The sequence below is a fragment of the Dermacentor andersoni genome, chromosome 10 (assembly GCF_023375885.2).
Source record: "Dermacentor andersoni chromosome 10, qqDerAnde1_hic_scaffold, whole genome shotgun sequence".
Lineage (NCBI taxonomy): Eukaryota > Metazoa > Arthropoda > Arachnida > Ixodida > Ixodidae > Dermacentor > Dermacentor andersoni.
In genome coordinates, this window is record NC_092823.1 from 8,366,622 (window position 1) to 8,380,145 (window position 13,524).

General features: G+C 49.6%; 1 pseudogene; it reads left to right on the forward strand.

Moving 5' to 3' along the window:
* The first annotated feature begins 1,688 nt into the window (after window positions 1-1,688).
* On the forward strand, window positions 1,689-2,478 carry LOC140213697 (uncharacterized; annotated as a pseudogene).
* Window positions 2,479-13,524: the final 11,046 nt, after the last annotated feature.

Consider the following 13,524-nt stretch of genomic DNA (forward strand, 5'->3'; position numbering starts at 1 on the left):
CGTAAATTTTCGCAAAGTTGTTTACTTTTCACTTGCAAGATCTACAACTGCATACATGTTGAAAAACGAAGGGAACGTGCACATTTCCATAACGAGGTAGCTCAATTGACAAAGCTTTATCGCTATTAAAAGGACATTTCTCTAAACAGATTTCAAATGCCATTTATTGTGCTGCTTCTTTTCGTGGTGCATCAGATTTTCCTTTCGTCTAACAAAAACAGTGATGACGTAAATGCATTACAACATCTAGGAAATGCGCATTTGTTGCATCAGTGTAACCTGCCCCGAATTTGTGCATACTTTCACGTCTCCCCATGGAGGATTGAAACGGAATGAGGATGTTTTTATTTCTCCTTGCACAGTTTCCACCTATTGCACAACGTCATCGTGAAGAAATGTTGCTTTTATTTTCGGGTTGTAAGTCGATAGTAACTGCAGCCGCCAGAAACTGGCATGGCCATATTCGGTGGCGCCCCTATCCGTTGAGGGTACTCCGAAGAACTCGTTCATGCAAGCGGTTACCCATAATAAGACACATGTTTTTTTTTTTTTTTCATTTTCTGCACTTCCAGTAGCAGATGCGCAAATTGAAAGGATCTTTCATTTTTCACACAATATAAAATGGTTGAGAGTCACTACCCTTCCTTTTTTGCCCAGGCTGCCATCATCGGATTCCGGACGAAGAAGGTCCTTTTCGTAGGCGTGCGAAATAAATTTTGCACGTTTTGCGCAAGGGAAAAGGCCATTGGAGGACCGAGGGAGCACACTTGCTACCGAAATTGGCGTGGTAGCTCAACGAGCATGGAGCGCGACATAATTGTCGAAGGCTTTCGGCGCAGCCTGGATATCCACGGCCTAAAATACACTAGGCTGATAGCCGACGGTGACTCTAGCACTTACAAGTGCGTACTAGAAGCAGCGCCGTATGGCCACCACATTGTGCAGAAGGTAGAATGCCGCAATCATGTCCTGCGGAACTACTCAGGCTGCATCCGAGATGTTGCCCAGCGAAAAAGACCGCAAAGGCTGCCATCCTCCCAAAAGGTGCTCCTGCTTCAGGCAGCAGTGCGGCTGCGCAGTGGCGTCGCCTCTGCAATAAGATATCGCAGTTTGCAGGACGGTGCTCTGCATCAGAAAATTCGACAACTTGAGGCCGACATAAGAAACGGACAAGCCACGTGTTCGGCGAGGACCAGAACTGTGCGACTTACTTCTGTTCCGGCCCAAAAAATGACGAATTTAACCGAGTTCCCGAGCTGCGGTCCACGGGCGTGTATGAAGAAATACTCGTAGCAATGAATCGAGTGGCTGACAACTCGTTCAGCCTAATACACGACGTGGACAACAATGCCGCGGAACACTTCAACTTGGTGGTTGCGAAGTTTGTCGGAGGCAAGCGCGTAAACTTCTGCCAGAGGCGTTCGTACAACACAAGATGCCTCGGTGCGGCAGTATCCTTCAATGCTCGAGGAGGCTATCACCGTGTGCTACATAAGAGCATGTACAAAAGCAGCCCAGGGCGATGGACAAAAGCCCACGTAAAGACGAAGGAATCGCGACTGACCAGAACTCTTGGTCACAAAATCGCCGCAAAATCAAGGGCACGGAGTACCCACGGAGAGGACCCGCTGCCGCATAAAAATGCGAACGCGGATAATGATTACGGGCCGAACGCACAGAGACTCGACATGGAAGAAGAACGCTTCGCACAGGCATGCGAGACCTTTCTGGAGACTCTCGAGCTGTCGCAAGAGCAACGAAAACAACTCGAACGAGACACGAGAGGACAGGCCGAGAGCCCAGTGTGGTTCCAGGAGCGAAGGAAGCGCCTGACCGCTTCTTCTTTTGGCAGGGTATGCAAAATGAGAGAGCACACCAGCTGCGAGAAGACCGTGCGCGCGCTCTTGTACAATTCTGTTGATACTGACGCAATGCGCTTCGGCCGACAACACGAAGCACTAGCCATTCAGGAGCTGGAGGAGCATCTGGGGGCCCAGGTGCAAAAGTGCGGTTTGTTTGTCCACCCTGCGCACTGTTACTTGGCTGCAAGCCCTGATGGCCTAGTAGGAAACGACAAAGTTGTCGAAGTGAAGTGCCCGAAATCAGCTAGCGCCATGACCATCGCCGAAGCAATGGAGCAAAAAAAGCTACATTACATGGCCATCGACAGAAGTGGCAAGATTGCACTAAAAACCAGAAGCGATTATTGGTACCAGATCCAAGGGCAGCTCAATATAACTAAGAGACAAGCTTGTTTGTTCGTTGTGAGAACGCAGAAGAGTGTTTGTGCAGGAGATAGCAAGAGATGACAACTTCTGGAGTGACCACATGCTACCGCTCTTGAGCAGGTTCTACCGGTTTTTCCTTGTACCAGAACTGGTTGACCCACGGGTACCGCGCAGCCTGCCCGTACGAGAGCCCTCGTATATTTGTGAGGCACAAAAGCGGCAATCCAAAAAGCAAGCGACTGGCACATAGATGGACGCAAATGAGTTCGGTGTAGAGGCGAGGGAGAAGCAGGGCGTAATACACTACATAGTGTATATATGCTCGACAGGTGCGGAGAACTTCAAGGGCACTATGACGAGTGTGAGCAAGCACAATGACTGCAGCATGCGAAAGTCAAGGCAAGGCCGCGTGGGATGTCCCTGTACGCATCCAGTATTACAATTACATAAATGCACACCAGTATGAACAGCGTGGAGTGATGTTTGGGGCATGCCAGTGACATTCGTGGTGTGCTGAAGTTTCAGTGCTGCTAAATGTGCAGTGGACATCTGTTCTCCGAAGTTTTTTTCTTCAACTATTGGTGTTGTGGGTGGTGCGAGTGCGCATAAACATGCCTAATTTGTTAGACCACTCAAGACAGCAAGTCCGCTCGTCTTCTGGATTGTTTCTGTCCCCCTGCAGACTGTAAGATATGCGGCGTGTGGACAGTGCTGCGGCGTAAGTTCCTGTGCTCCGACCAGAATTTTTGTTGAGCTATTGGTGTTGTGTTGTGGGTGGTGCGAGTGCGCATAAACATGCCTAATTTGTGAGGCGAATCAAGACAGCAAGTCCGCTCGTCTTCTGGATTGTTTCTGTCCCCCTGCAGACTGTAAGGTATGCGGCGTCAGTTCCTGTGCTCCGACGAGAGTTCTTGTTCAGCTATTGGCGTTGTGTTGTGGGTGGTGCGAGTGCGCATAAACATGCCTAATTTGTGAGACGACTCAAGAGAGCAAGTCCGCTCGTCTTCTGGATTGTTTCTGTCCCCCTGCAGACTGTAAGGTATGCGGCGTGTGGACAGTGCTGCGGCGTAAGTTCCTGTGCTCCGACGAGAGTTTTTGTTCAGATATTGGTGTTGTGTTGTCGGTGGTGCAAGTGCGCATAAACATGCCTAAATTGTGAGACGACTCAAGACAGCAAGTCCGCTCGTCTTCTGGATTGTTTCTGTCCCCCTGCAGACTGTAAGGTATGCGGCGTAAGTTCCTGTGCTCCGACGAGAGTTCTTGTTCAGCTATTGGCGTTGTGTTGTGGGTGGTGCGAGTGCGCATAAATATGCCTAATTTGTGAGACGACTCAAGACAGCAAGTCCGCTCGTCTTCTGGATTGTTTCTGTCCCCCTGCAGACTGTAAGGTATGCGGCGTAAGTTCCTGTGCTCCGACGAGAGTTCTTGTTCGGCTATTGGCGTTGTGTTGTGGGTGGTGCGAGTGCGCATAAACATGCCTAATTTGTGAGACGACTCAAGAGAGCAAGTCCGCTCGTCTTCTGGATTGTTTCTGTCCCCCTGCAGACTGTAAGGTATGCGGCGTGTGGGCAGTGCTGCGGCGTAAGTTCCTGTGCTCCGACGAGAGTTCTTGTTCAGCTATTGGCGTTGTGTTGTGGGTGGTGCGAGTGCGCATAAACATGCCTAATTTGTGAGACGACTCAAGAGAGCAAGTCCGCTCGTCTTCTGGATTGTTTCTGTCCCCCTGCAGACTGTAAGGTATGCGGCGTGTGGGCAGTGCTGCGGCGTAAGTTCCTGTGCTCCGACGAGAGTTCTTGTTCAGCTATTGGTGTTGTGTTGTGGGTGGTGCGAGTGCGCATAAATATGCCTAATTTGTGAGACGACTCAAGACAGCAAGTCCGCTCGTCTTCTGGATTGTTTCTGTCCCCCTGCAGACTGTAAGGTATGCGGCGTGTGGGCAGTGCTGCGGCGTAAGTTCCTGTGCTCCGACGAGAGTTCTTGTTCAGCTATTGGCGTTGTGTTGTGGGTGGTGCGAGTGCGTATAAACATGCCTAATTTGTGAGACGACTCAAGAGAGCAAGTCCGCTCGTCTTCTGGATTGTTTCTGTCCCCCTGCAGACTGTAAGGTATGCGGCGTGTGGGCAGTGCTGCGGCGTACGTTCCTGTGCTCCGACGAGAGTTCTTGTTCAGCTATTGGCGTTGTGTTGTGGGTGGTGCAAGTGCGCATAAACATGCCTAATTTGTGAGACGACTCAAGACAGCAAGTCCGCTCGTCTTCTGGATTGTTTCTGTCCCCCTGCAGACTGTAAGGTATGCGGCGTAAGTTCCTGAGCTCCGACGAGAGTTCTTGTTCAGCTATTGGCGTTGTGTTGTGGGTGGTGCGAGTGCGCATAAACATGCCTAATTTGTGAGACGACTCAAGAGAGCAAGTCCGCTCGTCTTCTGGATTGTTTCTGTCCCCCTGCAGACTGTAAGGTATGCGGCGTGTGGGCAGTGCTGCGGCGTACGTTCCTGTGCTCCGACGAGAGTTCTTGTTCAGCTATTGGCGTTGTGTTGTGGGTGGTGCAAGTGCGCATAAACATGCCTAATTTGTGAGACGACTCAAGACAGCAAGTCCGCTCGTCTTCTGGATTGTTTCTGTCCCCCTGCAGACTGTAAGGTACGCGGCGTAAGTTCCTGAGCTCCGACGAGAGTTCTTGTTCAGCTATTGGCGTTGTGTTGTGGGTGGTGCGAGTGCGCATAAACATGCCTAATTTGTGAGACGATTCAAGGGAGCAGGTCTGGCCATACATGGTAGTCATTTGAACCTTTCAGTGCTGTTACTTCTTCTACTCCGTGTTTTTAATTTGTACACACGTGAGCATTGTCATGCGTGTTTTAGCGTTAGTTATGCTATATCGTTCGTCACTGTTTGCTTTCATATAGTCATCTATGCATTTATTTACTCATTCTATTTATTTTTTCCTGACATGTTGGTATTTCCAGTAATTTATCTGCTTTGGCTAACTTCAGGAGTTTGCTGTTGTGGCTCAGTTGACGTTACATTGTTTCCGTTTTAGTGACTTAGTCACGTGCCGAAACCGATATTCTGTGCCATTCTGCAGAGCAAGTTGCTTTTCAAGCGGTGCCACAATTAATGCGAGTGCGTGCGGTCGCAGTCAGCAGCAGTACGAGAAATTGTTTTGTCCCCGGTATACTAGAGCACGCGCATTGTATTTGCTGCTTGACAATGACATTAACCGCTTACCTAGTAGCATCGTCTTGGTGGCCAGCAAAGGCATACAATGAGGCAAAAAGGAAAGCCGGTAGCTGGTGAGCGACTTGTGCTGCTGCCAGCGGGGATAACGTGCCTTCAACCTGGCAACGTAAACGTCACCTCGTTGCCGTGGTATACGTCAGTGGCGGCCTTTGCGTCCCCCTCAGCAAGGCCTTGGTATGTGACGTCTCTGACCTAGTGAAGTGCCAGATAAAGGGCAAAATATCGACGTCAAAGTCCCCCCAATGCAACGCGATAGCGAATAGGTGTCTCCCCGTATGCTTTAGCACCAGGCTGATACGTGACCGTCTCAGTGGCGTTAAGGTTGTATCGGTGGCCGTCTTCGCATTGGTGATAGCGCACATACATCCGCGTATGCTCGCGCGGATCTTGAGCGCATCGAGCCAATTTGGCGCCACCCGCAGTGAAAGTTGGGCGATGTTTTTGCGGGAAGCAGAGAGTGGCGGTGATTACTTGTACAGCAGTGCCATAGGCGAACCAATGTCGATCCAAATAGGTTTCGAAGCGTTGGGCGAAAAGCTGTTCAGCACAATCTGTCACTGACAACGCAAGGGTGGTTATAAGAGCAGCGATTGAAGCGCGACTATGTTGAAAGGGAACGAACGTGAAGGCGGCCCCGCAAATACCCAACCCCGCACCCGAGCAGTGGGAGGCCGCGCTGACTGGTTCCGATCCTCGTAACCAGCAGCAAATGGTGCGCAGGGCCCCGGAGACAGCACGCGCCGCATGAGCCCTGCACTAAGGGTGCCTCCCCGCACAAGCAGAGAGGCACCTGCTTCTCCTATGTTTCATTTTTCTTTCAATAAATGTTTTCCTCCTGTTCACTGCGCAAGAAAAAAAAAGCGTTTTTAAATCTAAGCGATACACAGTTAGATTTATTCAACGAAAGCAAAATTCCTAATGAATTTTACTTATGCGTAACGAGCAAAGAAAAGACAGGTCTGGTAATTTTACTGTAATCAATAAATAGCTCTTTTCAGCGCCCATCGAAAGAGGAGCCGTTAACGCCGCTATCACCTGCAATGCAATGCAGCTCGCGAAGTTAGCAGAAAGGCGCGCTCGCAAAGTTCACCTGGTACAGTGCACGCCTCCCTCACACTTTGTGCCGTTTTGCTTGTCGACGTTTATCTCAATTTGGTGACGAGGCCACCTTCATCGTTTAACATGCTCAATCAAAAGTAGTGCGTTACTGCCGCTGAGAATTGTTTACCTCACCTTATGTGCGACTTCGCGGGCCGGCGGGCTTGGCGTCCGACGACAGGACCAGCACTCTACACCTAAAGCTTTCGTCGGCCTTCAAGGAAAGTATGTTCCGAGCAGGGTTGGGATTTGGACACCCGTGCGGTTGGCCTTTTCCTGCACCGTTTTCCGCGCTGAAAGCTCGAAACACCCATCGAGTCGATTCGCGAGGCATTTGAATTTAGAGCTATAATGGCAGGCTGCCAAAGCAAATTTCGCGCCTTTGAGTACAGAGTGACGTCACTTCTGTTTCTAACCGATATGGCCTCACATTATTTTTTCTTCCGCCGGAAGCGCTCCCTGGTCACACAGATCACGCTAAGCCCCGTGAACCGATCATGAACCGCCACGTTTTGTAACGCATCGGCTTCTATGAGAGCTTCGCTACCAGGTATGTTTACCTTGGTCGAACTTCATGTACGGAGCAAAGTCGTCCTTGCACGAAACAGCTTGCACGGAATATATGGCCTATGGTTTTATTATATTGTTTTGGTAACCCATTCTCTGCCGCGATCGATTAGCACTACTGCTGGAGCACCATGCCAGTTGGCACGTTCAAGGAACGACGCATTTACACTGGCGCATTGATAAAGGCTCTCATTTCATTGTGGCGCGCCCGGCTTCTCGTGACAAGTGTGATCCAACGGTGACCAGCACTGCACATGGGGAATAGTTCCAGAAACTGTACGCTGACCTGGCGAAAGGGGAGGGGGGGTAGGGGGGGGGCAGGATGCAAGAAGCCAGCGGGCTTGAAGTACTTACGTCGTGTGCGTGCGTGGATGTGACTGCCAAATGTTTGTCGCATCTCTCATGCACTTCTTGCGACGAGCTCCCGCTCGTCGTGAGGGGTGCGCAAGACCTCGTTACTAAGCAACGGCGTTGTATTGCAATGAGGCAGGCGCCTGTGTTCGTTTCTGAAAGTTTGTGCAGGAGTGAATGGCGCTGAAGAAACGATCGTAGCGTAAAAACAAACATTGATTGGATTTTCCAGTACGCGAATTTCAAGGGAGTCGATGAGTGGCCGCATTTGTGGATTTTTTCGCTGACGATTGGCTTTGTCGGAACGAGGATGGCGGAAGGAAATATATCTGCTTCACCGACGTCGAGTAGCGCCACTTGAAGTAGAGCTCGAACTACGGATCCAGCGTCGATCTATACACTCGCCAAACGCGACCATGCCCTGTTATTGCAACCAAAGACTGCAGCGTGCAACACGGCCACACTCTCCTTTCTGTTTGGCGAGCTAGCACAAGGATCGTTGTTCTGCCAAAGCTCTAATGGCTAGCCGTAGAAAGTTGGGCATATCGTTGCAATTGTTCACACAACCGCCGAACATTCTTCTTTGTCGTGAGATTCAATCATTTAGACACAGCCAGATTGCAGCTCGCGGCACACGACCACTCGCTCAGCTCCATCTTGCACGAGTAATGCATCGAGGACAATCTTCCTGGCATCCGTGTGAAATGCAATAGCGCTTGATTCGTCGAAGTGCTCCAGAACGCAAGGCGTTTGCTAACCTTTGTGGAGCTCGTAGAACGCATCCCATTGGCTTTCTACCTAAACCAACAGAATTCCGTGCTTTGCGGTACGGCTTTCTTGAAAGAAATTGCTGCGAAGCGTACGTAGAGTACGGAGACACAGTAACATTGCCGAATGTCACTTTTGTTCGTCGGTCTTGGAAAGCCGGCAACAAGTATGGCTTTAAAGGTATGGCCTTGAATGACCCCACACCAAACAGTTCGCAAAACGTTCACATAGTCGCAGGCATTTTTAGGGCCCTAAAAACGGGCTGGCCCTTCGATTTGTGTTAGGCATGACATTTGTAGTCACTGGGGAGGTCATGCTGAAAAGTTGGGAAAACACCACTGTCTCGCTAAACATACAGGGCGTTAGTGCCACTCCAGCCCTCGCATAAAAACTTGTTCATCACGCACTCAAAAGCATTAGGCTCTGCGCATAATTCGAATGGAATCGCCATAATTTCGTATTGTACATTCTCTCAGACGAAATGATTCTGTTTTTTTGTTTTAGGTTGCGGTTACTATTTCTTACAAGCTAGCAGTTGCTACGGATACGTGCTGATGAGGGGAAAAAAAGAAACAGACGTGCCGAAAATGGTGCAAACAGTCCTCGACGCGTGGAAGGATATAAACTTCCTTCTTCGTCACTTTGTTGAGCTGGAGGCATTCGACACCAAAGGCATCGTATACCACCGTTATATTTCACGAAACCCGCGGGTGACACCCAGTTATTAGTTGATAGATGTAGGACGTCGCCTGCAGGAGTACGGTCTCGAATGGCGTCTTGCTATATGAGAAATCCAGCAGGCACGGTGGTGCACATTTCGGTTCATAGGGTCGGTTATGCATGTCACTGTCATAGTTGTGGTCTGGTTGAACTTCGATGTTTGAAACAAAGCAGTTAGGAAAGCATTCTAAGTCTCTTCGATTGCTGGGCTTCTAAGCTCGACGTTGCGGAAACGGATCCCGGCCACGGCGGCCGCATTTTGATGGGGGCGAAATGCGGGAACACCCGGTCTTGTTACTTCGGGGTGGAGGACGAAATACGGACTCCTTCCGTAGACGAAGAAGAAACGACAAACCTCGTACAATATTTACAGATAGCGGATGATAGCGTACATGTAGCAGTAGGAGCGCTTCCGACCGACTGGGCGGCTGCAAGCGACTCTGTGCTCTCACAATGGAACGGTTCTCCCGGCGACCCCTAGTCCGCAGGAACCGCTTTGGGCGAGTGCTCGTCGGCAGGAACCAGGCGGGGCCGGGTGATGACTTCGCCTGCGTCGAATTTTTGATTCGCCGCGGAGATGGCTGGGCGCTGCTTGAAGTCGCCTCCCGTGTCGAATTCTTGATTCGTCGCAGCGAAGTGGGTGCTCTCGTCGCATCGTGGTAGCCACGTGGTGCATGTGGTAAGGCAGCACCCGTCGCCTCGTGGTCACCTCGTGGTCGCCACGTGGTGCTCGTAGTATGGCACAACACCGTGTATACTTAGATTTAGGTGCACGTTAAAGAACTCCAGGTGGTCCGAATTTCCGGAATCTTCCACTACGGCGTGGCTCATAATAAGATCCTGGTTCTGGCACGTCAACCCCGTGAAGTTCTATCTTTTTCGATTGCTGGCTTTTGTGTAGACTGTAGTCACGTCTTTTTCGCTGTCCATCGTAAGGTTACAGTTTCCAGACAACTGTCGGATTGTCAAGCAAATAGTAGAGCCGCTACTTTGTTCCAAATAGATTACCGACGAACGTCCGACACAGTTTTCATATTCGTGGTTGAGCTTACGTGCCAAGATTTCTGCTGTCAGACGTGTCAGCTGTAGGAAACCGCGGCACACGCAGACATGTCGAGCAAGCAGAACTAATAGCTTGCCTTCAGTGATACCATGACGGCGAGCGTCATTGTAGCTATCCAGAGTGATCAACGCGGTGGTCCGGGTACGTCGCCGACAAGAGCGGTGACGGGATGTTATCAAGCGAAATGTGACTGTCGGCGCAACTACTTCGAGCGGTATTACATGACTGCGTCAAACGCAAACAGTCGTGGTCATCACATCAATGTGTACAATTTCTTCAAGGAAAACGGAACATATCAACGACCTTGTCCAGCACGATTTTTCAGCTGTCCTATGAGTGGCACGCAATGCCGCCAATGTGACGTGTACACGAATGACGTGGATGTCACCGCGTGTTTGCGCATTACGCAGCATGTCCATGCTTATGTTTCTTTCGTGAAATGTATACAGCAAAAAAAATGAAAAGAATGTAGGCTTTACAGTTTCTTCATGTTTCCATTAGCTTTTTTACACTGTGTTATGACGACGAAAACATAGTTCAAGTGGCCGAAGAAGCATATTGCACTCCGCTAGTGCTTTCCCAATGTCGAGCATGGACGCATGTCGGTATCGACGGAGAGAAAAGGAGAAATGCAACCGAAGCCCTGTGAATCCGCATGCAACACATTTGCAAATGAGTAATAGATGTGGGTACCGCACTATACTGAGTAGACGTTAAGGTAATAAGAACAGTCCTCAAATTTTCTCTCATTCCTGGCTGTCTTGGCGCTTGCCGCAATGTTTTCGCATTCAGTCACACGGACATGTTCTTACGCGCGAGTGGGCGCCGTCACAGAATGCCAACCACGGTATGGCGTACATAGCATATTACTCATCGGTTTATTAGCGAGCCTTTCTTTCACATTCGCGTTCAACAACGCACGTATACTCTTCACAAGCAGTCTCCTTATTACCTTCACCGTGGAGGTAATCGCTCAGTTGCGTCACACTTCGAACATGCGGCCGTTGTTCGTATAGCAAAGGTACCAGTAAGCAAGAGAAATGCAGCACGCAGTCGAATAGAAATCGACGCGTCATCGCGCAGCAGTCACTTCGAAGACGACGGCAGAGGACAAAGCGGGCGAATCAATGAACAAACACGCTTGCCTATGTGCTTGCATTATATCTACGTTTCACGTGCCCTGACGAGTGGTTATGCGCCTCGGGAAGCATGATCTGTATCATGCTTGAGTTGGGCGATGTACTGTTGCGGCTAGGTTAGCGTTCAGGGTATGAAATCCACCATCGACTGCGGCGTCAAGTTGCAGAAAATGAAGGAAAAAGGCTTTATTTAGCTAAGTTACACGGCTCTAGTGCGGAAGCCCACTCCATGCAGGAGCAATCTGACCGTCTCAGTTCACATCCGGGGCGCTATAACGTAAAACTATTCCAAACTTTTCTATTCCAATTCTGCTATCAGCCCTCCACGATTGGTCAAAAACTTTTTTCGACCACCCCCACTTCACCTGTCTGTCACGCGACGTTACGAAAACCGCGATACCTCCCCATCCGATATAACGTGTACACACTGATTATGCATGACTTGACCGAACACAACAAATATAGTTACTTCTGATTCGACGCCTTTTCGCCATTAGCCCTCGGCTATTGGTCAAGAGTTTTCGCGCTGAACCCACTTCACCTGCCTGTCACGCGACGTCACAGAACCACAAAAACTCACCGCATCAAAGTGACGTGCACGCGTTAAAGAAGCATTATTATGCCGAAAAAAAAGAATTTTCTTTGGAATAGCCGCAGGCTGCCCCGTTCCGAAAGGAATAAAAGATGGCTGCCGCCGATCGCTCAGACACTGGCTACTCGCACCTGCCGGAGAGCATGGGTATATTTGCGTATAATAAATCTTCTTGCGTGGCTGTGCAACGTTTTCAAGCACTTTGGGCACGTTTATCCCCTCATTCTGCCAAATCTTCTTTGCTGAGGGTCCGTTTTAGCGTCATTCTTGAGCTTCCGTTGCATGCCGCCGCGATTTTCGACCAGCAACCGCAAGCTAAGTAAGGCAAAGCTCACCTATCGCAGACGCCGGCACCACCCTCTTCATCCGGTTATCGACTTTCAGTGCAGTGGCTCGGCCCCATCGAATCCCTCTCCACTTGAGCGTTCTCCTCGCCTCATGTCAGCCAATTAGATACGACAAGCCGCTCAGTGTAGGCAATGTTATTCGTTTTTCAAGCAAACAAAAGTGACCGCCTATAAACGAGGAGAGCGTTTGATTGCTCTGTTCAGACAACGCTGCGGGTGACCGCCCGGTGGTTGCGTTGGTGGTTACGCAAATTTGACGTCAGGAGATTGGAATAGAAACATATTGGATTAGTTTTACGTTATAGGGCCCCAGCACCCTCTGTCCTCACTCTCGGAAAGTATCTGCATTTAATACCCTCGTGTTCTCTAGGCGAGTCGGCTAGGGAATCTGAAGACTATCCAGCAGCAAATCACCATCGTGGACTCCGTTACGATGCCACTCCCATGCTATCCATAACCCGCAGCTACTCCGCCTCGAAGAAACTAGATTGGAATTTGCAGAAAGCAGATAGGAGCTGCTATGGTTTGACATGTGGCATACGTTCAATGAACACCCTTGTTGGAGTTCAGACGTTACAGTACGTAAGAACAGCGAGCGAACAATAAAAAAAGAGAGAAAACTTCCGCGCCATCTTTACGGCAGTGCTCATTGTATGCGCAGTGCATGGAGAACTTTGCCGCGATGAGGCTGTCCGCGTTTTGTACTCGATCGCCTGTTCAAACAGCTACTGTGCACAGCTTGTTAAGGAAAGTTGTACAAATTCTCTCTATTTTTTTCCCTGAATTGGCGAGTTGACGCTGTAAATCACTCCAATTTCGCGGTTTAAAATGCGCCGATAAAGCACGTCAATGTGTTTTCTTTTCCTTTCTACACCACTTACTATCGCTCATTGTTGATGACTTCTTCACTATTATTTTCTGCCTGACCAGTGCTTGTATAATTGCTTATGTTGAATTCTTGTCTCGCTGTGTTTGATGTACCACTGTTCTCCCTGATATGTTACTCCGCACCATCTGCACCGACGTGTAATGCGGGTGTTAGGCCTCGTCAGGAGACATCTTAGCCTCCTTTAGCCTCTCCCCGCGGACACCATGTATTGTTATCCGAAATAAAATAAATAAATAAAAAGAAGTGATGAATGAATGTGCAAAGACCACTTTTCGTGAGAGTATATATGACACCGGTTCGTGTGAGCTCAAATGTGTAACCTGACAGAGCTGCTCGGAAGTGCGAAAGACGAAGAGGCTGTATTGAGTTTCCACAAAAGAGCGCCACTGGGGACACATCTTGACAGCGGACCATGTTGATATGGCGCCCTGCGAAAGCCGTTGTTATATAAGGTGGAAGCTTATAACCATAAGCCTTACATCGATGACTTCGTACCGCCTGTGTGAGCTGAAACTTAGTTACTG